Source organism: Myodes glareolus, chromosome 19 (genome assembly GCF_982192425.1).
Source record: "Myodes glareolus chromosome 19, mMyoGla1.1, whole genome shotgun sequence".
In the NCBI taxonomy this organism is placed as follows: Eukaryota; Metazoa; Chordata; class Mammalia; order Rodentia; family Cricetidae; genus Myodes; species Myodes glareolus.
The window spans coordinates 58,046,186-58,068,819 of NC_142044.1; the positions used below are offsets into that span (position 1 = coordinate 58,046,186).

Genomic DNA, 22,634 nt, shown 5'->3' on the forward strand with positions numbered 1-22,634 from the left:
TCAGAATGGGTAAGATAAAAAACACCAATGATAACTCATACTGAAGAGGATGCAGAGTAAGGGGAACACTCCTCCATTGCTGGTGGAAATACATACTTGTACAACCACTCTGAAAATCAGTATGGTGCTTTCTCAGAAAACTGAGAATCAACCTACCTCAGGACCCAGCAATATCACTCTTGGGCATATACCCAAGGTATGCTCAATCATACTACAAGGACATCTGTTCAGTTATGTTCATAGCAGCATTATTTGTAATAACCAGAACTTGGAAACAACCTAGATGTCCCTCAACCAAAAAATGAATAAAGAAAATATGGTATATTTACACAATTGAGTACTATTCAGAGGTAAAAAACAATGACATCTTAAAATTTGTATGCAAATGGATGGAACTTAAAAAAAAATCCCGAGTGTGGCAACCCAGACCCAGAAAGATGAACATGGTATGTACTCACTCATAAGTGGATACCAGCTGTAAAGCAAAGGATAATGAACCTATACTCCATGACCCTCGAGAAGCTAAGTAACGAGGTGAACCCTAAGAGAAACATATATAGATTCCCCCTGGGAAGGGAAAATAGACAAGATCTCCTGACAAAATTGGGAGCATAGGGGTGGGTGGAGAAGAGAGGACAGAGAAGAGGAAGAGAGGAGAAGGGGGGGAGAACTTGAGGGAACAGGGTATTCGAGATGGGGGAAAGACAGACAGAGAGAAAGGAAAGAAATTTCTTAGTTGAGGAAGCCATTATAGTGCTAGAAAGAAACCTGGAGAAATTCCCAGGAATTCACAAGGATGAACCTAGCTAAGACTCTAAGCAATAGTGTAGAGAATGCCTGAATTGGCCTTGCCCTGTAGTCGGATTGATGATTATCTTAAATGTCACCATAGAACCTTCATCCAGCAACTGATGGAAACAGAGGCAGAGACCCACATCAGAACACTGGACTGAGCTCCCAAGGTCCAGCTGAAGAGTGGGAAGAGTGAGAATATGAGCAAAGAGGCCAAGCTACTGAAATAACTTATTTGAACTAATGGGAGCTCACTAATTCTGGCTGGACAGGAAAGGAACAGCATAGGACCAAACTAGGCCCTCTGAATGTGGGTAACAATTGTATGGCTGGGGCAGACTGTGGGGCCACCCGCAGTGGCACCAGAATTTGTCCCTCCTGCTATTACTGGCTTTTTGGAACCTATTCTCTTTCAGCCAAGATATCGTAAGGAGGGTCTTGGTCTTTCCCCAAAACAATGTGCTTTACCCTCTCTGAGGAGTGGATGGGGGGTGGGAAGGAAGGTGGATAAAATTGGAGGAAAAGAGGGAGTGGGAACTGATATTGGTATGCAAAATGAAAAAAGATAGTTTTTTCTTAAAAAAAAATAAAAGAAAAAAAAGATATCCAGGGAGCCACAGCTACATCACCAAGACAAAAATTCAGTAGCAATTGTAAGTAATTCACAAATGAAGCCCTGGTATTCAAAATGCTGGCTTTATTAACAACCCCTCCATCAAGTTACCCTATGTAACAAATGGGAAAAGAGCCACACACAAAATAAAGGCAATGTGTTACTATGAATCATGAGGCCAACAAGACAGTAAGTAATTCTAGGACTGGGAGGAGTGGAGGAAGCTCTGAAGAGGAGTGAAGTTCTGAGTGACAGTGATGTTGACATGGGCACAGCCCCGTCAAGGCCTCCACAACATCAGGCTCAGCTGGATGGCAAGGCCTTCCTCAGGCCTGACTGCAAGTACGTCCAGAAAATGTTCTCCACGGCTTTCCCTCGCCACCACCCCCAGGATAGTTATGACTCGAAGACTGCTCCTCTAGAGAGACTGTTCCTACCATGATTAGCTAAACCTCTCCCTTTGATCCAGTTTGGGCATGTACAATCTGCTTCCCTGATTGCCTGCATGCAATAGCATCACCTCCTTGTTTAGCCGCATTCAGTGACTCTGCCTCCCTGCTCAGCTCTGTGTAATAATTCACTGAGCTTGTGAAGTACCGTACCTTCTTCAGCTGAAAGCTCAGGTCACCCAGGCTGGACCCAGCTTTCTATCCATGTGTCTGTCCATTCATCTGTCTTTCCTTCACTTCCTCATCACTCCGCCAGGTCCATCCCTGAAGAGACACAGCACAAGACCACCCCTTTGATCTCAGAGAGTAGGGGGTTTCATGGCATTGTGTTTTGAAAACATCTAACTGAGAAAGGTCTTGGATAAAGACTGAAATAAACAGGTGTAACCGAGCACTAATATTAAGGTGGATGACTCGCAGCACAGGGATGGTCACACACAAGGAAGTCAGCTTCTGGAGAAAAGGCGGCAGCTATTTGATACATCAGACAGATGAGAGAAAGGAGAAGTGGGGCTGAGGAGCCAAGGGAGCTATCAGGAGAGGGTAAGCCACAAAGAAATGGGTTGGTATGGAGACAAATATGGTCAAAGGACATGATTTACTTACATAAAATGTCTTTATGGTTCCTATGGTATGTATAATTGATACAGGTCAATGACAGAAGTCAGGAAACAAAGGTAGCAACTGCTTGAAAATAAGCGCTCTCTTTCGCCTCTGCTAAGTTATGACAAAGAGCAAGCCAGAAGAGATTAGACAAAGACATGGAGACAATAGCTTCAGAGAAGTACAGAAGGGCTAGCCTGTTCTGAAGGATGAACACAGAGACGTTCAGAAGGGCTAGCCTGATGTGAAGGATGGACATGGAGAAGTTCAGAAGGGCTAGCCTGATCTGAAGGACAGACACAGAGAAGTAGAGGAGGGTGCGCTTGTTCTGCAGGACAGACACAGTGCACCCAGTTGTAAGGATGGGAAAGATCCTGGGAAACACAAACTATACTGATTGTCTGAAGTCACATATATACAGGTATGTAAAATATGACTTGTGAATTATATAAGGGGTTCACAAATTTGATGACGTGCGTTTGTGGACTCCAGGCTAGATATTTATGCCCTATAGGAAGAAAATCCGGAAATAAGGTAAATGACTAGTTGCGAAGCACTTCACATGCCCGCTTGCATGAGCACGCATACATACACATGCACACACAAATGAACATACATACATGCATGCATATACAAATATCCCCACAATCTTGTGAACTAAAATAATGCTAGAACTAACTTCATAAAACATGCAATAGCAGGAGGAAGACGAGTAAGGCTACTTGTCTTACTAAAAGTCTCTCTTGTAGTAATAAAGACCATGACCAAAGCAGCTTGGGGAGGAAAGGGTTTATTTGGCTCATCTTCCTAATCACTGCTCATCACTGACAGAAGTCAGGAAAGGAACTCACACAGGGTTCCGAGAGCCTGGAAGCAGGAGCTGATGCAGAGGTCACAGAGGGGTGCTGTTTACTGGCTTGCTCAGCCTGCTTTCATTCTTATACAATCCAGGGCCCTCAGCCCAGGAGTGGTCCTACCTACAATGGACTGTGTCCTCCCACATCAACACCAAGTAAGAAAATGTCCTACAGGCTTGCCTATAGCTGGATCTATGGAACCAGTTTTCCAATTGAGGTCAAGATGACGTAAAACTAGCCAGAACACTAATAATGGTCTTGTTGGCTGGGCTTGGTGGTACACACCTTCAATCCCTGTACTATGGATGTAAGGCAGTGGCTCTCAACCTTCCTAATACCTTCCTAATTCTGCAACCCTTTAATATAGTTCCTCATGTTGTGGTGATCCCCAACCATATAATTATTTTCATTGTTACTTCATAACTGTAATTTTGTTTCTGTTATGAATCATAATGTAAATATTTGTGTTTTTGTAATTTCTTAGGCAACTTCTTCTTTCTTAAGAAGGGGTTGTTTGACACCCCCACAAAGGGGTCATGACCCAAACTATAGCTGTAGAGACAGGCAGAAGATATCTGTGAATTCATGGCCAGTCTGACCCACGGTGAGTTCCTGACAGCCAGGGCTATGTAGAGAGATCTTGTCTCTAAATAAAACAAACATAAAAAAGGATTACTAATGGTCTCCCTGGAAGCAAACTATTAACACTTAGATTTTTATATGTGTTATTTATTGTCCTTATATTTGATCATAAATTATCATTTCATGTCAATGAAAATAAAGAGGTACCCTTTTTAAGGAATGCATATTTTATAATACAGCCATATCATAATTTAAACTCTAATTTCTTATTAATGACCCCAATTTTTATTCTCAACAAAAGCACTTCAATACATGTTTCTCTATGCACTTGTGCAATTATCAACTTGGAATAAATTGCCAAAAATTAAACTGCTATTTCAAATGTCACACTTGTTTCAAGGGAGTCGTTGCATCCACTCCCTCATTAATTCATCTAGCAACTTTTCTTCCTCCTTCTCTAAAGGTCAGCTGTAGTCACTGAAAATGCAGAAGCAAACTTAAGGCACAAAAAGAGACCTAAAAGGGTATATTAAAATAAATAAGGATATTCAATGAAATCAATAGGTTACATAATTTTTTTTTTCAAAATCTGAAGAAAATGAGGTGGGGAAGGAAAATAAGTCGAAGTGGGCAGAAATACTTAACACAGGAAACTCAGGTGAGGCCATGCAAGGAGAGTTACAGCTGGGAAAATCTTGGAGATCAGTGACCCTGGGGGAGTAGGAAGCTTCATGACCTCAGGGAACAATAAATAGTCTGGTGTTGCTACAGAAGGGATCAAGAGGCACAACAGTAAGAGGTCAGACAGAAAAGTACAGACAGGCAGGGAGGCAGGCCACTTAGGGAGCAGCCTAAAACAATTATTGTAGAAAGTCTTGAGTTCTTGGGAACAGCTGGCTGCATTGTCCGTTCATAGCAGAGATAGTTGTAGTCTACAAGGAATTGAGCCTGAAGTCTATTCTAGGGCTTTCTTATGCCAGGGAAGGTATGAAGAATGAACCAACTTCACAGATATTCGGTGTGGGAAGTCCTTCTATTGTTGCTTTTATTGGTTAATGAATAAATCAATTTCAGCCATTGGCTTAGCAGAATAAGGCAAGGGGGTAGTTCCAAGTAGATAGAGGAGGAAAGAGTAGGCAGAGTGAGAGAGAAGCCATGTAGCCACTGCAGGAGACAGACACCTCCACTGGAACCTGCCGAAACTTTGCTGGTAGGTCACAGCCTTGTGCTCACGCACAGATTAATGGAGCTTAAGCTATTGGCCAAACAGTATTGCAAATAATATAGTTTCTGTGTGAGTCAGGGCAATTGGTAAATGATCTAGCGGCCTTCCCCAACAAATATTAGAAAGGGAGAATAGTAAAGATTATATTTTTCAGAATTAATATGCAAGAGAAAGAAAGGTATTGAAGAAAACTGTCATGGTTTTTGGTCTGAGTACCGAAAAGCAAATGCTGCCTTTCAGAAACAGAAAAGATTCAAGTGAGTTCAACCGAAGTGATGATCCCAGGTTCTGACTTGTACAGCTACATAACCCAAAGATCCAAGGAAGATGAGGCACTCAGTGGATATGCCTGTCTGTAGCGCAATGACACATTAACCTAATTCTGGTAGGTCCACTTCTAGATTTTCCATTATTTTTATCCACATTTTTCTAAAACAATCTCTTCCAATTTCTTCAAGTTCCTGTCATGTCGGTTTCTTCAATCTGTTTGTACAAAGAGCCATCTCTTTGACTGTCCCCTCATGTTGTGATTTTAGGCCTGATTTCATTAATTTTGCTCTGATCTTTCTTATTTATTTCTTTCTGATAATTTTGGTTGTGATATGTCTTTATGTTTATTAGGTTATATTTGAAATCTTCCTACACTTTTATGTGGCCATTCATTGCAAAAGCATCACCCAATTGGCAGGACAAGTTCCACAAAGGAAAGGATACAGTCAGAAGTGTGAGCAGTGAAGCCAGGACAGAGTGAATTGTCAGCCTAACGAAGTGCTGCTTAAACTTCAATAGGATGGAGACTCAAAACTGGGGAGACATCATGATGACTGTTAGTAAAGCAGTAGAGCTATGCCTAAGTGGAGTGAACCCAGGAAAAAGCAAGAAGAGTCACATTGGGGCAACTGAAAGAGACAAATATGACATCAACAGGAGGGGTTGGATTTCATTGCTTTGAAAATATTTATACACTGAAAAAAAATATACACCGGAGAAGAGACAAAGCTAAAGCACTAGAAAAGATTTATAGTCCTGCAGAAATGTCCTTGAAACAGGATGAGATCTGCAATGCAGCTACAGAGCCAGCCTTGATTAGGGTTATGGACAGGGAACACAAACAAACCCTCTGGGAAGAAAAGATGCCCATGGTTACAGTCAGCAGTGGGAAGTAGCTTTGGAAACTCTCTTTGGATTTCTTTTAGGACTCAATTTATCCTCTAAGTGAGGCTCTATGGGTTATCAGTGTGGCGGTGAAGATGTGGAACATTTGTCTGGGCTGAGAGAGCAAACGGACTAATGTGTGGCACAGCAAGGAAGTGTGTGCAAGCAGTGAGATGGTGCATTAAGATCACTCAGTACGGGACAGACACAAGGGTGCAACTGAGGCAGGGAGATGGGTCTATAGTTTGGGCATGGCCAAGCAAGTACTAAATTCGCAGCTAATTTTTTGAGTACGTATGAATGGGTAAAATAGATTAAAGGTCCCAAGCAGATACAGGAAGTTCCATTGCCAAGTTGATCAGTGACTTCGTTGTCTATTAGAGATCTAACTCTCTTGGCTCTCACTGATTTTCACACAAATTATGAGATCCAATCATTTCACTAAATCTTTTGACTTACTTATATCACAATTTTACTGATAATTATTACAGGTGTATTAATTGGCAGTGCTAAAAATCACAAATATTGGAATATGAACATTCATATTCATGTTCATAGAAGTCATACTGCAATATTCTATTTTCTAATATATCTCTGGAATTCATCTTAGAGCATTTTAGTGAAAATGTTAGGATCACTGTTCAGACCGGGCACTGTCTTAGGACTGAGTGTGTGTGTGTACACATGTGATGTGCACACACACGTGAATGTGCCCACACTTGGGAATCAGGATGGATAGCCTTCAAAAGAACAAGAAGATATCATTTTTTCCACACCCTGGAACAAATTTAATAAATGTTTGTTCCTTAAAGATCTGAAAAAGCTCACAGTGAAAAGACAGTAAACTTAGGGTCTGATGACTTCATGTATAAAATATAAAAGCACCAAACGCTGACAGTTTTCCAATTCCTTCTAATTTTCTCTATCATCTGCTAATATATCATTGGTTCTAATGATATAATCATAGAAAATCATGCATTACATTCAAATTTTCTAAAGTAATAGCATAAAGTTATACATCAGTATTATTTATATGTTTATCTTATTTTAACAGAGTTTTTCATATTTGCTGTGTTCCTCCGTTTTTCTGGAGGAATCCACTCGTGAAGAATAAGCAGCTGGCAGGTCTCAGTCACTGTAGCAGGCAGGAGGCCGCTACTGGAGAGTGCGCCAGCCTAGTGAGAGCCTTCCATAAGCCATACACTGTGCATTCTGTTCTCCAGAGAGCCCCTCACAATGTACGTGTTATTAATATCTTCAGGTTTTGTTTTCCTGTTTCCTTAACTCAATTGTGGTAGGTCCATTTCTAGATTTTCCATTATTTTTATCCACATTTTTCAAAAACAATCTCTTCCAATTTGTTTAAGTCCTGTCATGTCGGTTTCCTCAATCTGTTTGTTCAAACAGCCATCTCTTTCGCTGTTCCTTCGTGTTGTGATTTTAGACCTGATTTCATAAATTTTGTTCTGATCTTTGTTATTTATTTCCTTCTGTTGATTTTGGCTGTGATATGTTCTGCTTTTTATCAGGTTATATATCTGAAATCTTTCTACATTTTTATGTGAGCATTTATTACTGAAACATCTCTTAATGTTTCTTTTGCTGTTATCCCAAATGTTTTGATATGTTGTTCTTTCATTTTCATATTTTAAGGATTATTAAAATTTGCCCTTCCAATTTGAAAGAGACTCGCTGCTTATTTAAAACTTCAGTTTCCATATATTTATAAACTGTCTAAATCTATCTGTTTCTTCCACCGTAATAAAAAAGATTATGGATATAGCTTCCATATTTTTCAGCTCATTAAGAATTGTTTTAAGCCACAGTACACTCCTTTCCAGAGAAATTTCCATGTGCTAGTTAAAAGAATGTGTATTCTTCAGCCTTTGGATGGAATATTCTACAGATAATTGAATTTCTTTGGTCTATAAATGGTAGTTTAACCATCATGTCCATTAATGTTTTGTCTGGGAGGTCTGCCCAGTTGTGACAGTGTAGAATCAAAATCCCCACTCTTGCTGGGTGGAAGCTTATTTTTCCTTTTATGTCTAATGGTGTCCTGAACAAGTGGTAGCTTCAACATTAGCTAGAAAAGCATTTATAACTGTTATATTTTCTTGATGAGTTGATCCCTTGACATCATACGGTTATTCTCTGTGTCTTCTCTTATTATTTTTTATTTTAAAATTTATTTTATCAGATACCAGTTCATTGGCATTTTCTCCTTTCCAATTCTAGCTGATTGGATTGTTGCCTCATCCTTCAACCTATGTTTGCACCTCTTCTGATGATATGACTTCCTTGTAGGGAGAGTATTATTGAGTTTCTCCTTTTAGAATTTATATAAATAATTTGTACCTTTTAATTAGAGATCACAGTTTAGTTATCATTATCATTAAAAAGGCATGCCTTTGCATCTGTCATTGTGATTCTCATCTGGTTGTTCTGAACAGCTTTTGTTTCTTTTGCTCCTATATATTCAGATGTTATCAGAATGTTACTCTAGTTTCTTATACTTCCTGGCACAGGACTCCCTCAAGCATCTTTTGTATGGTTGGAATGCTGATCATAAATTCTCTTAGTTTTTTCTTTCCTTGGAAAGTCATTACTTCTTTAATTTTGAAGGGTAGCCTTGCTGGAAATAGAAACCTGAGCTAGGGCTTAATTTCTTTCAGGACTTGAGACCCGTCATTTCTGGCCTTGAGGGGTACTTGCTAGAAAAATCCATTCTTAGTCTAGGAGGACTAGCCTTAAATGTGACAGTAGCTTTCTCTGAAGATTTTAAAATGTTTCCTTGTCTCATGCTTTCAAGAGTTTGACTATAGTGTAACAAAGTGAGGATTCCTTACTACCCTGTTGATTTGAGCTTCTATAGGCTCCTGTACTTGGATGCCCAGCTCTTTCTGAAGTCTGGGATGCTTTCTACTATTTCATTTAACTGGTTTCTGACACCTCACAGTTTGCCTTTTTGGTGGTGTCCATAAAGTCTTCAATGTTCTCATCACTGTTTTTTCTTTATATCCCTATGAAAGCAATATCTTTAAAAATCTGTCTTTGGGCCCTGATGTTATTTCTCTTCTTTACTATATAAACTATCCTTGAAGCTCTCAAACAATTTTTTAACCTCTCCTCCTGAGTACTTTATGTCTAAATGCTGGGAGTGTTGCTCAGAGGTCGAGTCCTGGCCCAGCACACACTGAGGCCTTAGGATCCATGTATAGTATTAACAAACAATAACAAAACCATGAAATTTTCTATCTCTTTACAGAATTCTCACTCATATGCTTCATTTCCTCCTCAATTTCTTTTAACAACCTGCATTCCTTTGAATCTCACTGAGCATTTTAAAAGATAATTCTTTTAGTTGGGTGTAGTGGTGTACACCTTTAAGCCCAGCACTCAGTGAGGCAGACGCAGGCAAGTTGGTCTATAGCTTGCTCTAGGTCAGCCAGGGCTCAATAGTGAGACGCTGTCTTAAAAAACACAAGAGCAAACATTCTTTTGAGGTCTTCCTCAGGACTGCTTACACTCAGGAGTCTTTGAAATCTGTTCCTGGAATTAAGATGTTGAGGTATAGCCACAACACCCTTTTCTTATTTTTTGTGTTCCTGTGTTAAGATTGCATCTCTCATATTGTCTTAATCGCCGTACTTCTTGAATTGGATTTTCCAAGGAACCATCTCTGGGCTCTCTTCTGCTTCCTTTAAACAAATCATTATTATCTGTATACACTTATAGTAATACTCCTCTCATGAATACTTATTTTAGGAAAACTATTGTCAAATTTTATGAGTCTAAAACCAGGCAAGGGCATTAGAAGAGAGAAAAATTAAAACTAATTTCTTTGATAAAGTCGTATCGATCTTAAGCAATGTTCGTAGATAGAATCTATTTATGTATAAGGAAAATGGTCAAATGGACTTAAAAAATTAAAGCTACTTGTACATCTCAATTATTCAGTATAATTCGTCAAACACGTCAGAAGGAAAAAAATAATTTTAATCAGTTGAAATACATTTGATAAAATTTAAAGCCATTAATATTTTTAGTGTTGATGAGTAAATTCAAAATTCTTTTATATGAGATGAAGTATATAAAAACAAACAAAAATAACTGGAACATATACTCATGTGGTATTCTCATGATATGAAAAAAATGATGTCAGTTAGCTCATTTCCAGTACATTCTCAGTTAGAAATCTTAGTGAGTACTAAAAGCACTGGGTGTGCCTGACTCTTTTGCCTGCTCTTGGGACCATTTTCCTCCTGCTGTGTTGTCTCGCCCAGCCTTGATGCAAGGGTTTGTGCCAGCTTCTGCTGCATCTTGTTGTGCCGTTTTTGGTTGCTATCCCTGGGAGGCCAGCTTTTCTGGGTGGAGACAGAAGGAGTGGATATAGGGGAGAGGGGAGGTGGGGAGCACTGGAAGGAGTGGAGGAGGGGCAGAAGTATCACATCTTATTGGTAACTAATTCCAAGTTATTATGACTATTAGCTTAGAAAATAAAATTCTACCAATAAACTACTAGAATTAGCAAATTAGTTAGCTAGTTTGCTGGATTAAGTGTTAATTTACAAAACTCACCTGTAACAGGTAAATATAAAATGAAGTCCTAAATGATGCCAATTAAGATAACATCAAGACTGAATTTCCAAGAATAAATGCAACCTAAAATGTCTAATAAGTTTATTTTTAAGAAGCCTTTAAAATGTTACTGAAAGAAATCAAGAAATCTCTCCTATAAATATAGAGTGATCACCCCAAACTATGCATAGATTTAATAAGATCCCATCCAAAATCCAACCTGATTTTAAAACCTCGCTAAAATGTGAAAAAAAATACAAATACATATGATAATCTGGAAAATAAACAACTACGTAGGATTACCACATCAAATCATAAATTATAAAACTAAAATAATTAAAATCATGTGACAATGAGTTATGATGCATGACTTTTAGACACATAGCAGTTAAACTGTATAATGATTTTAGAAATATGTGAATATAAATACCCTAATTAGAAGAAACAAACAATGTTTCTTTTGGAAACAATCTTTTCTGTGATAAACTTGATCTTGTTCTTTAGATTTTGGGAATAGTTTGTGGGAAGAATGTGGAAGTGTTTGGAAACTGGGTTTTTCTTTTTTAATTTTGGTTTTTTAAGGTATGGTTTTTCTGTGTGGCTTTGGTGCTTGTCCTGGACCTAGCTCTTGTAGACCAGGCTGGTCTCAAACTCACAGAGATCTGCCTGCCTCTGCCTCCTTAGTGCTGGTATTAAAGAAGAGTGTCACCACCACCTAGCAGGAAATTGACTTTTAAAAGCCCTCAAATGCTGCTAGCAGACTTTACTGAAATATTCTGATAGGACCTGGGAAGAAAAAAATGCTCAGAGAAGTATAGATGGTGGAAGCCTAGCTCATGAAGTTCAGAGGGGAGCAAGGACTCTGTCAACACTTGGAATGGGGACCATTCATGTGGTTTTCTTGAAGAATCTGGTTTCATGCAGCTTCTGTTCCCGAGAACCTGAGTGTTGTTATTGGATGTTCTCCTACTCTAGCCCTACTTTGGAATGGATTTTTTTTTTTTTTGGCGGGGCAGGTGGTTGTTGTTTTTGTTGTTTGTTTCGCTTTTGCTTTTGTTTTCTTTTCTTTTTCTGCTCTTTTGGGAGGCCCACCATCCAGCTCCCAAGTAAATCACATGCAAAGGCTCATTCTTACTTATGAATGCCCAGCCTTAACTTGGCTTGTTTCTAGTCAGTTTCTCTTATCTTAAATTATCCCATCTACCTTCTGCCTCTGGGCCTTTTCCTTTTCTTGCTTCTGTAACCTTACTTTCACTCTTCCTCCATGGCTGGCTGTGTGGATGGGTGACCAGTGACCGGCCCCTTCTTCCCTTGCTCCTTGATCCCTCTTGCTCCTCCTTTTTCTTTCCTCCCAGATTTCTCCTTCTGTGTATTCTCTCTGCCTGCCAGCCCTGCCTATCCTTTCTCCTGCCTCGCTATCAGCTGGTCAGTTCTTGATTAGACCAATCAAGTGTTTTAGACAGGCAAAGAACTGCAGCTTCAGAGAGTGAAACAAATGCAACATAAAAGAATGCAACACATTTTTGTGTCATTAAACAAACGTTCCACAGCACAAACAAATGTAACACATCTTAAAATAATGTTTCACAACAGCTGAATGAAGTGGAATTTGAAGCCAATGGACTTCTGGAAGACACACGCCTAGGGAAGCTTTTCTTCAGGGTCAGTACACAGAAGCTCTTGCTCCTGCAACTTCCCTACTATGGTGGTCTTGGGCTATGAACCTTTCCTTCACGGAACTGCTTTCTTGAGGTGTTCTATTACTGCAACAGCAACAGTGACTAAGACAGCAGGCGTCTAATGAGGTGTCCCAGGTTGAGAAGGCATCATTTTCATCTTCTCCCCACTTGTATCTTACTATCCCTCTCTCATGAGCATCATTCTTGTTTCAAAAATAATCATAATTTAGATTGACATATTACACAAGGAAACTGAAGTCTGGTTTAATTATTTCTATACAAACACTGTTATCACTATTTTCTGAAATTTCAAGGATTTATCTGTATAACTATATATTGTAATATAGACATGAAATACTTAAGATTATAATAAATGTATTGATAGATAGATATAATTTTATTCTGCTTGAGAAGCAAAAGTTTTATTCAAACATCACATTTTGAATACTGACATGAAATAGAACATTTCTTTTTCTAATGAATATGATTCTGCAGAGAAGAAGTAAAGTGCTATAATATGTATTTCTGCTAAAATTAGATTTAAAAATAGTTTACTAATATGCCAGATCCTCAAAACCTCCCCACTTCACTATGAAAGGATCCAAAATAGGTATATAGACAGATTTGTAGTCTATAAGGAAATGACTTGCTCACTGAGGAATCACTAAATTAGTTCTTTAATCATGTATGATATATATGTACTTGTTACTTTAAAATGTAGTGTGTGCATGTGTGTGTGTGTGTGTGTGTGTGTGTGTGTGTGTGTATGTGTAGATGTGTGTATGTGTGTGTGTGTAAGTGCTGTATATGTGGTCCGGGTATACAGTGTCTGGACATGCTATATGGAGGTCAGATATTGACTATGGTGCATCTGTCTGTAACCCTCTACCTTATATTTGGAGACAGAGTCTCCCACTGTAACTTAGGGAAACTCCGTGACCATCAAGCTCCCAGAATTAGCTGTAGCTATGTGCTGATGTACCCAGCAGAGATTGAGCTGTCGGTATGTGCTGATGTGTCCAGCAGAGATGGAGCTGTAGCTATGCGCAGATGTACCCAGTTTTCTCACGAGTGTTGTAGATGGACTCAGGTCTGTCTACTTTTGTCACAATCACTTACTTGCTGAGCCATCTTTCCAGGCCACTAACAGGCACATTTTATTTTTGTTTTTTTTTACTGAATTTAGATACTCAGGCCAAGCTTTTGATCCTGAGTAAGCAAAAGCATCTCAGTGTACATTTACTTATTAAGGAGTTTAAGTTGGTCTTGACTGAAATGAAAGAACCTGGTTATTCCTTAAAAGCAAGTCTACAAATACATGAAATACTTTCATGGTATGGGGTGAAGAGAGAGAGAGAGAGAGAGAGAGAGAGAGAGAGAGAGAGAGAGAGAGAAAGAGAAGTGTTCAAGAGAATGCAATCATAGTTTTAATTTTGAGATGTTTAAGTGGTTTTATAAACCTAAATGTATACTTACAATTTCACTCTCACAAAATATGATAAAAGAGAAAAATGAGGTTCCCCCAGTGGCGACTTTCCATATTCACCTTCACCTAAACAACTGAAATCTGCCTCAAGCAACAGGGACGCTGGAGGCGCCAAGAATCCATGTCCCATGCTCTTGAGTTTAAACCTTCCTCTTAAATTCTCAGTCTGCTTTCCTAAGGTCCTAAAAGAGTCCAGTAATCTGCTAGGCCATTGAATGCAGGATGTAAGGAGTGTTGGCGGCTTTGCAGGAAATATGTTCTGAAACTCTAATGGATGAGAAGCTCAGTCACACAGGCAAGCTCAGCATGGGACTATGGAAAGGAAGAATCCCTGGGGAGAAGGCACTATCAACAATCCTGTGCTGCCTCCTGGCATGCTACAGGGCCACCATCACCCCCTACTGTTTAGACTGAAAGAGGCTTAGAAGAAGATTTCCTGGGCTGTTCCCCGAGTGACTTCTTGCTGCTAGCCCTGGTGTTACCTAAGAGTTTCTTGGCAAATGAAATGGGCACAGGATACCCTTAGCTACAGAAAAGAAAAGAAACCTGGCCCAAAGTTTCAAATGACATAGAAATACCAAAAGAAAGAACATTTTCAAGTTTTGACCAAATCCATTCATCTGGATAGGCAACTGGAAATGCTAAACAATAAAGATCTCCCCTGTCGTGTAGAGCGTATCGACGTGCATCTGATTCTATAGGCCATGTGATAGTATGGGGGAAAAGCCATTCCTAACATCTTCAGCAGCAATAAAAAGCTAGAGTGCACCCAGTCCAACTTTTGAAGGAAGGGGAGAGGTCAGGACCCACTTCTGAAACAGGCAGAAAGGGCAGCTGTTCAGACAGGAGAGGGACCAGGAGGAGAGGGACCAGGAGGAGAGGCAGTGATGCAGAGCAGCCTGGGTCCAGGGCTTATTCTAGAACCTATAGCAACTTCACAACTGGGACGCCACCTCTCAAGGACCCACTTGCTTATCTGTGAAACAAGGACAGAAATAATAACCACTGCTAAATCATGATGAACATCAAATGAGATCGATTCACATTGAGGCATTTACAGGATTGTCTAACACAGGAGATGCCTAATAAAAGTTAAATGTGACCACGCAGAGATATCCCTGACTCCCTTAAGAAACCACCAACTACCATAGGCCTGATATTTGCAGATGCTCTGCACTGCTCATCCATTTATCTACAAAATCCTCATTATCCACCAACATGGCAGGCACTACATTAGGCCGAAAGAGAGAGGAAAGGGGGCCCCAGGTAGGCCCTCAAAGAAGTGCCCATTCTTCAGTCTCCTGAACTGAATTAGGGTGGCAGTTGTTCTAGACCTGGGTTCTGCCATGTCTTCATTTTGAATTACCAGGCATGTGAGTGGTGTTGTCATATTTAGGAGTTTGTGTTACTCTACATTCTGGAACCTCTTAGGACTGAAGGGCTAAAAAAATAAGCCCATTTTCCTTAATGTGATTGCTCAAGACTCCTTCCATACAGCCTGTCATCCACAAATCTGGAGGGGCAGAAGATTTTGTGCTACTTCTTTTTAAATTACTGCCTAACAGAAGATGAATGACCAGCTTTATTTTCAAAATGAGGGGGAAAAAAAAACGTGCATTTAAAGTATTAGAAATAAAAAACCAAGAACTGATTTCATTCACTATGGCACATGAATAAGTACTATAAAATGTTTCATGTAGGAAATACAAATATTCATTTTAAAATAAAATGTAAAGATAGTTTGAGTTATGCGTTTTGGAATATACTTCGTGTAAATATAGTTTCTTCAAGTTTGACTACAAGTATTAAGTTTAATACTGGAATATTACTCATGTCTGTAAGAAACAATAGTATTCGTAACAGTTAGAAGAGTCAATGGATGTTTAAGAAAAGTAGGTGGAGGTTTGACAAGGAACAAATTAATGCAGCAAAACTGAAAAAGCTCCCCCAACATAGAATACAAACCAAAAAGAAAAAACACAGGAAAGCCTGTGGGATCATGGGCATGCTCAGAGAGGAAGGTCAACACCAACCACAAAAAGACAGAACAGCACGTTGTGTCTCAGGGGAGGGGTGATAAACTGAGAACTGTACACCTACTGCCATAAGGTACTGACAAGAAGGTGTGGCATGCACCATTCTCCTGCTTGGACACGGATGATGACCCTCCAGGAGGAAGGTCAGAAGCCCATCCTTATAAGGCCATAGAGCATACTTGGTCACGGAAAGAATGGAGCTTCTACAGACTGGAGGAGACAATAAAGGACTAAAAAGTGCAACATAGGTTTACTTTTTTAACAAAATATTTTCAGAAATATATTTTTATTATATTGATATTCCCCTACTCCTCTCAAATCCTCCACATCTTCATATTCTTTCTCTTTCTAAGAAAAAAATGAAAATAAACAAATAAAAAAACTAAGACAAATAATACCAAAAGAAAACAAAAAGGCACACAACAAAGCATGATAACATGTTCTTAAATATAGCCAAAAAAGAAAAAAAATATTGTTTAGATATGAAATACTGGCTGGAATATGTAGATTGGATAAAGTAGTATATCAACATGAATTTCTACTTTTTGACCTGGCTAATGTGTGTGTGATGTACGTGTAGACATGCATGTTGTGGCTTCTGTGTAGAGGAAAATTTCTCTCCTTCCACCTTTCTGTGGGTTGCAGGTTTATAAAGCAATTGGGTTTACCTGCTTAGCTGTCTTGTGAGCTCAATAATTTTGGTGCCTTGATTGATAGCATATGCTGTATGTATACAGAAAATGTGTATGATGCTACTGGAATAAGAGATTAAGGATGAAAAAGAAAAGGAAAAAGATTAAGGGTGATTGGTACAGGACAATTCTGTATTCTGTAAATTATGTTTTAAATAAATGCTGATTGGCCAGTGCCAGGCAGGAAGTATAGGCAGAACAACTAGACAGGAAATAGAGGTGGGTCAATGAGAACAAGAGAATTCTGGGAAGGAGGAAGCCCTTTCCTCTGCAGTCCTGCCCAGATACTGTCAAGAAGTGACCTGCCCCACTGAAATAGATACCTAGCCATGTGGTTAACATAGATAAGAATATTGGGTTAATATAAGTTATAAGAGATAATAAGAAGCCTGAGCTAATGATCCAATCAGTTTATCATTAATATAGACCTTTGTGTGATTTCTTTGGGGCTATACCAGCTATGGGAACTGGACAGAACAGAAATCCCAACAAACAGGCCCTCATGCTAAAAATGGCGTCAATGTGGACAACTGCATCCACATAAAACCTGAGAGAGCTCGTGAAGTATTTCTAGACAGAAAAGAATGAGTAAAGCATGGCTTCTTGGTATCAGCAATTTCTCAAATCTGCTCTGCTTGCTAGAGGCAAGCACTCTCATTTAAGAAAGGCTTCCTGACTCAGTTTTAGCTGCAAAACCCTGCAGATCTTTAAGAGGTTCTGTGAAAAAACACTTAAATGGTGTTGATGAAAGCTGACCACATGCTTTTTGGTTTTCAGGATAGCAGGAAAAAAGTTGTGCTGTTTTAAAATGCCAGCTTTCTGGGACGTCCTGCCAGGGCAAACTCTGATACTTTCAGGCAAGCGGTCCGACTATGGAGCATTTGAGTGTGGTTTGTGAGCACACTGCTGCAACTTGCTTGCTGGAAAGGGCTGCAAATGCCATAGAGTTGTGGTAATAAATGTGGCAATAGCCGGTACCTCAGCCATGAGGCTGAAATCTCAGAAAGCTAAGAAATGGGCTGGATCAAGTCATCAAAGCCACAGCTTTAATCCTACCAATATTGCTTAGCAAATAAAAGACTCATGTGGTCAGAAAAAGAAAGATATTGAGTAAAGAGATATTCAAAGATGAAGAAAACCTCTAAATGTTTTACAGTGTGTTAAAGATATGTACAGGCTTCAAAAAAAGGTTAAAGACCTTAAAATAAAAAAGAAAGCAAGACAGTTTTTAGGTATGGTAGTACACACCTTTAATCCCAATGCTTGTGAGGCAGAGGCAGAGAGACCTTTGTGAGTTCAAGGTGTTGTAGCACATAGCTTTAATCCCAAAGCTTTGAAAGCAGAGGCAGACAGGCCTCTGTGAATTCAAGGTATGGTAGCACACACCTTTAATCCCAGCACTTGGGAAACAGAAACAGGCAGATCTCTGTGAGTTGAAGGACAGTCTGGTCTACAGAGTGAGTTCCAGGACAAAGATACACAGAAAAATCCTGTCTCAAAAAGCCAAATATTAAAGAGTAAAAATGAAAGAAAGGTTAAAATGATGCCACATAAAGATAAAAAATACACAGAGAATCTTGATACTGTATGTTATTATGCTCTCTTTGAATTGTTTGAATGCTGAGGAAGGGACAACAGCTGCTAGAAGATATTTGTTTATAAATGCTGCTGAATTAAGCCAAGATAGGTATTTTGAGAATACCTTGACTTCAAAATTGAAGTCAAAAGATATGTTACTTTAGAGAAGAGGTTTTGCTTTTGTTTCCACAGAAAATGAGAGGCTATGGATTCATTCTGAGTTAAGAAAAGTCAGGTTTTATCAAGGAAGATAACCTGAAAAACCTCTGGTAGGAACAGATGGCCCGGATGTCTAAGTTCTACATCCAGAACAGATTCAAGACTGCTGCCTGACATATCAAGACTCACAGGATAGTCCAGTCACGACTTGATCATAACTCTAAATTTTCTTTAGGTCCCCATAAGATTATAAGTGCCCCAAACCAGCAGAAAGTAGCCTGGAAAACTACACCCACATTCCCAAAAAATGGACTATGGATGTTTTTGTTTTCTAGAAGAAGAAGAAGAGGAGGAAAAGGAGGAGGAGGAGGAAGAGGAGGAGGAAGAAATGGTGTGGGACAATTCTGTATTCTGTCAATTATGTTTTAAAGAAACACTGATTGGCCATTAGCCAGGCAGTTAGTATATTCAGAACAACCAGACAGGAAGTAGAGGCAGGTCAATGAGAACAGGAGAATTCTGGGAAGGAGGAAGCCCATTCCTCCGCAGTCCTTCCCAGACACTGCCAAGAAGGAAGATGTGGCCTACCCCACTGAAAAACATACCAAGTCATGTGGCTAACATAGATAAGAATATTGGGTTAATATAAGTTACAAGAGATAATAAGAAGCCTGAGCTAATGGGCCAATTAGCTTATTATTAATATAGACCTTTGTGTGGTTTCTTTGGGGTTATACCAGTTGTGGGAACTGGGCAGGACAGAAACCCCAACAACCAGGCCCTCATGCTACAGGTGATAGCACAAATGAGGCAAAAACATGACTAATTGGGACATTTTGTAAGGGTAAAGAATAAAGGAAATATGGCATCACCTTTCAAACTGATCAAGGGATAAAAGTCATTGGCAAAAAAAAATAAGGGAACTATGAATGGCTTTAATTCCACTTCAGTTGTGATAAAACAGATCAATACATGGCTCAACCACAAGAGAAAATAAAAGACTTTCACTAAAAAAATCAATGGAATTCAAGTGCCCACAACATCAGAGAAGATACAATTTTTTAAGCAATGCAGACAACATTAACCTCATTGTCAATAGAGATGGCAAAACAAAATTTCAACTGGCTGTTTAAAAATGAGCACACTAAACGAGAGGGAAAAATAAAACAAGTTCTAAGTCGGTAGTTTTCAACCTTGCTAATGCCATGCTCTTTAACACAGTTCCTTGTGTTGTGGTGACCACCAACCACAAAACTACTTTATTTGCTACTTCATAACTGTAATTTTGCTGCTGTCATGAATCATAAAGTAAATATCTGTGCTTAGGCAATCCCTGTGAATGGGCTGGCTGTTCAAACGCCAAAATGGTTGTGATCTGCAGATTGAGAACCACTGTTTTAAATGAACTGAATTATATCTCCTGGATTAATAAATGATAGAAAGATCTCTACAAATGTTAGTGAGTGATTTGATCATTTTAAGAATCTGATGAGGGGCATAAAGAGTATTTCAGTAGTTTATAGTCTTTGTGTCTGAAGACCTTAACAAAGAATTAAAGTACATTGCAATGACACTCAAGGGACATCTTGGAAAAGTCTTGAAATATACATACATACATTACCAATTAAGGAAAGTAGAGTTAATTTCAACAATAATGTTGGTATATGTTAAGTTGAATCAAAAACTCTATTATTTTGCCTTAAGTACTGTGAATAAAGTCACCTTTGGTACAAAACAAAAATGTGACTTTCTAGTAATATGGCAACTGATAACTCTTTCAAATTCGAAAGCATCACTCAAAATAAAGAGTTTAATTCGCTAGCATCCAGCCTGTAAAGGATCGTGGAAATAGGTTTAATAAAGAATGTGTGCACTCTTATAAGAAAAGAACATAAAATGTGAAAAATAGAAAGATAAGCCAAAACTCTGGATAAGAAAGTTAGTACCATGAGAATGAAATAAAAACTTAACCATTTAATCTATAAGTGCAATATGGTTCCAATACAAAGCCTATTTAAGTTTGTAATATAAATTAACAACTGATTCTAAGATACCAAGAGGATATTCCAGACAGCAAAGGCACGTCCTTAATAGTGAGAAGAAGACATGAAGTGTAGAATACACTTTTGAAATAGGTACACTAAAAGCTACATTTATAATAGGAAAACAGTTGCATATAGTATATTTCTGGCATATTTATCTAATTAATAACACAGAAGAGAAAATAAGATTAACTTCTAATATTAACATAATATTTCATTTTGTATTAAAAGGTGAAATTAAATGACACTAGACTAATTAGTTATCACTCTGGAAAAAAATCTATATCTTCATTCCTTATCAATATTACTATGAAATCTACGTAGATGTAATAGAGTACCAGACCTCACAGTAAGAAAATATGCTTAAAGTAGACAAATATAAATGAGTAATGTAGAGAATGCCACAGTATTGTTGTAGCACTGAGTCAGAAGGACTAAATACCCTCAGATCAAGACTGCCTGGATGCCTCGTTCCTAAGAACATTGCCTAACAAGCAGCCACAACACTGGTCCCCACATGATCATCAGTTTGTTGTGGCAACAGAAAAGAGGAGAAGGGTTGGTTCATTTGTATGGTGGATTTGGAGCCTCATGACTGTTCATGGTCAAAACAGGATGGAGACCCGGAACCATCCCTGACTAGGGAGGCAGGATTACATAGTAAATAATAGTATGGAGCCACTGGGATTGCATAGTAAATAGTCACGACAGCAGTGACCATGTGACCCTTTCTTTCACTTCTTCAGCATGGAGGTGGGAGATTTGTGTCCCAGGAGGTTATCTCTACACACTAAAACATAAATTCGGTTCCACCTTAGTTAACCTAAGAGCAAATGTGGCACTGAAGGAAAGTAGGCAAACACTGTTTACTGAGTCCCATGTTTAGCTCTATTTCTCCGATGAACCCCCATGCAAACTTACATTAGAAGATTCATTATTGCCATCTTGGAATAGAGGAAGTATAAAAATGCACATTAGAAATACAATTTTGTTGGAGATAAATAGCTATATAGAAACTATTTTAGGGAGAACAAGATTCGAGTAAGGGGGTTTAAATCATGTAAAACTTGTAATTTAAAGTTTTAATTTATAAATGCTATTATATTTAATGTTATTAGCACACTGCCAAAGAATGAAGGGGGCAGCGCTTTCAGGTCAGCCTGTTAATTTTACCCACAATAAACAAAGTCATCTTTTAGTTCAAAACCATTAAGCCAGGCAAACATTGCCATCAAGAGCAATTTTTCCTTACTTACATCACGAAAGAACAGCTCACAGCATAAGCAGTCACAAGTACATCTCATCAACCTCACACGCGAATGCATCCTTACTCTCCCAGAGTGTATAGTAATTAATAGTAAAGGAGTAGAAAAAAGTCATCTTTTCACCTCAAGTTGATTAATACAGAAAATGATGGCAAGCTATAAGACATTTTTATATTTATCTTCAAAGCTGTTGCCACAAATTATCTCTGTGTATGCTATTCATAGAGCATTCAAAGCTAAAAGTATAACGAACACTTGGATATCAGGAAAATTCTGATAGCAACTCCATGAGAACCAATTTATGTAAATCCCAAGACCATTTCATAAAAAGAGAAATATCTCATCAACTATAGAGAAGATAGGCCAGGTAATCATACCACATCTATAACATAGACTGTGTTTATTGGAAAGAAACTACAGTTTTGAAAAACACATAGGAAGGAAACAGAGGTCTTTGGAAATTGCAGAGAATGTTCTCATTTATTTTTACTGACAAATCTATTTTTGCTTTTTCAGCAAACTTTTACTTTTGTACATGTTTTTCTTCTCCAGTCACTGAAGAAACTGCTAGCAGTATCTTAAAAGTATTGACCTATTTTCTCTTCTTTCACTTTGAAAAACAGTCTTCAGAAGTATGAAATGCCAAGCAGATTGTTGATTACCCCAAGTGTCTTCATTCTTTCAGACAAGCACACAGATCTGCTGGTTGTTTATAGGCAATGGAGATGGTTATGCATCCTCGGGAAAACCTGAGCCTACAGTCTTCTCCCATGATGCTCACGTAAACTTTGCTTTAATTTTTAATAGCAGCCTCCTTTTGGACAGTACCATCTGAAGCCA

General features: G+C 38.7%; 1 protein-coding gene across 2 annotated transcripts in view; it reads right to left on the reverse strand.

Moving 5' to 3' along the window:
- Nell2 (neural EGFL like 2) overlaps nucleotides 1-22,634 on the reverse strand; it is a 313,225-nt gene that overhangs the window by 224,834 nt on the left and 65,757 nt on the right. The gene's annotated exons all lie outside the window — the stretch shown is intronic.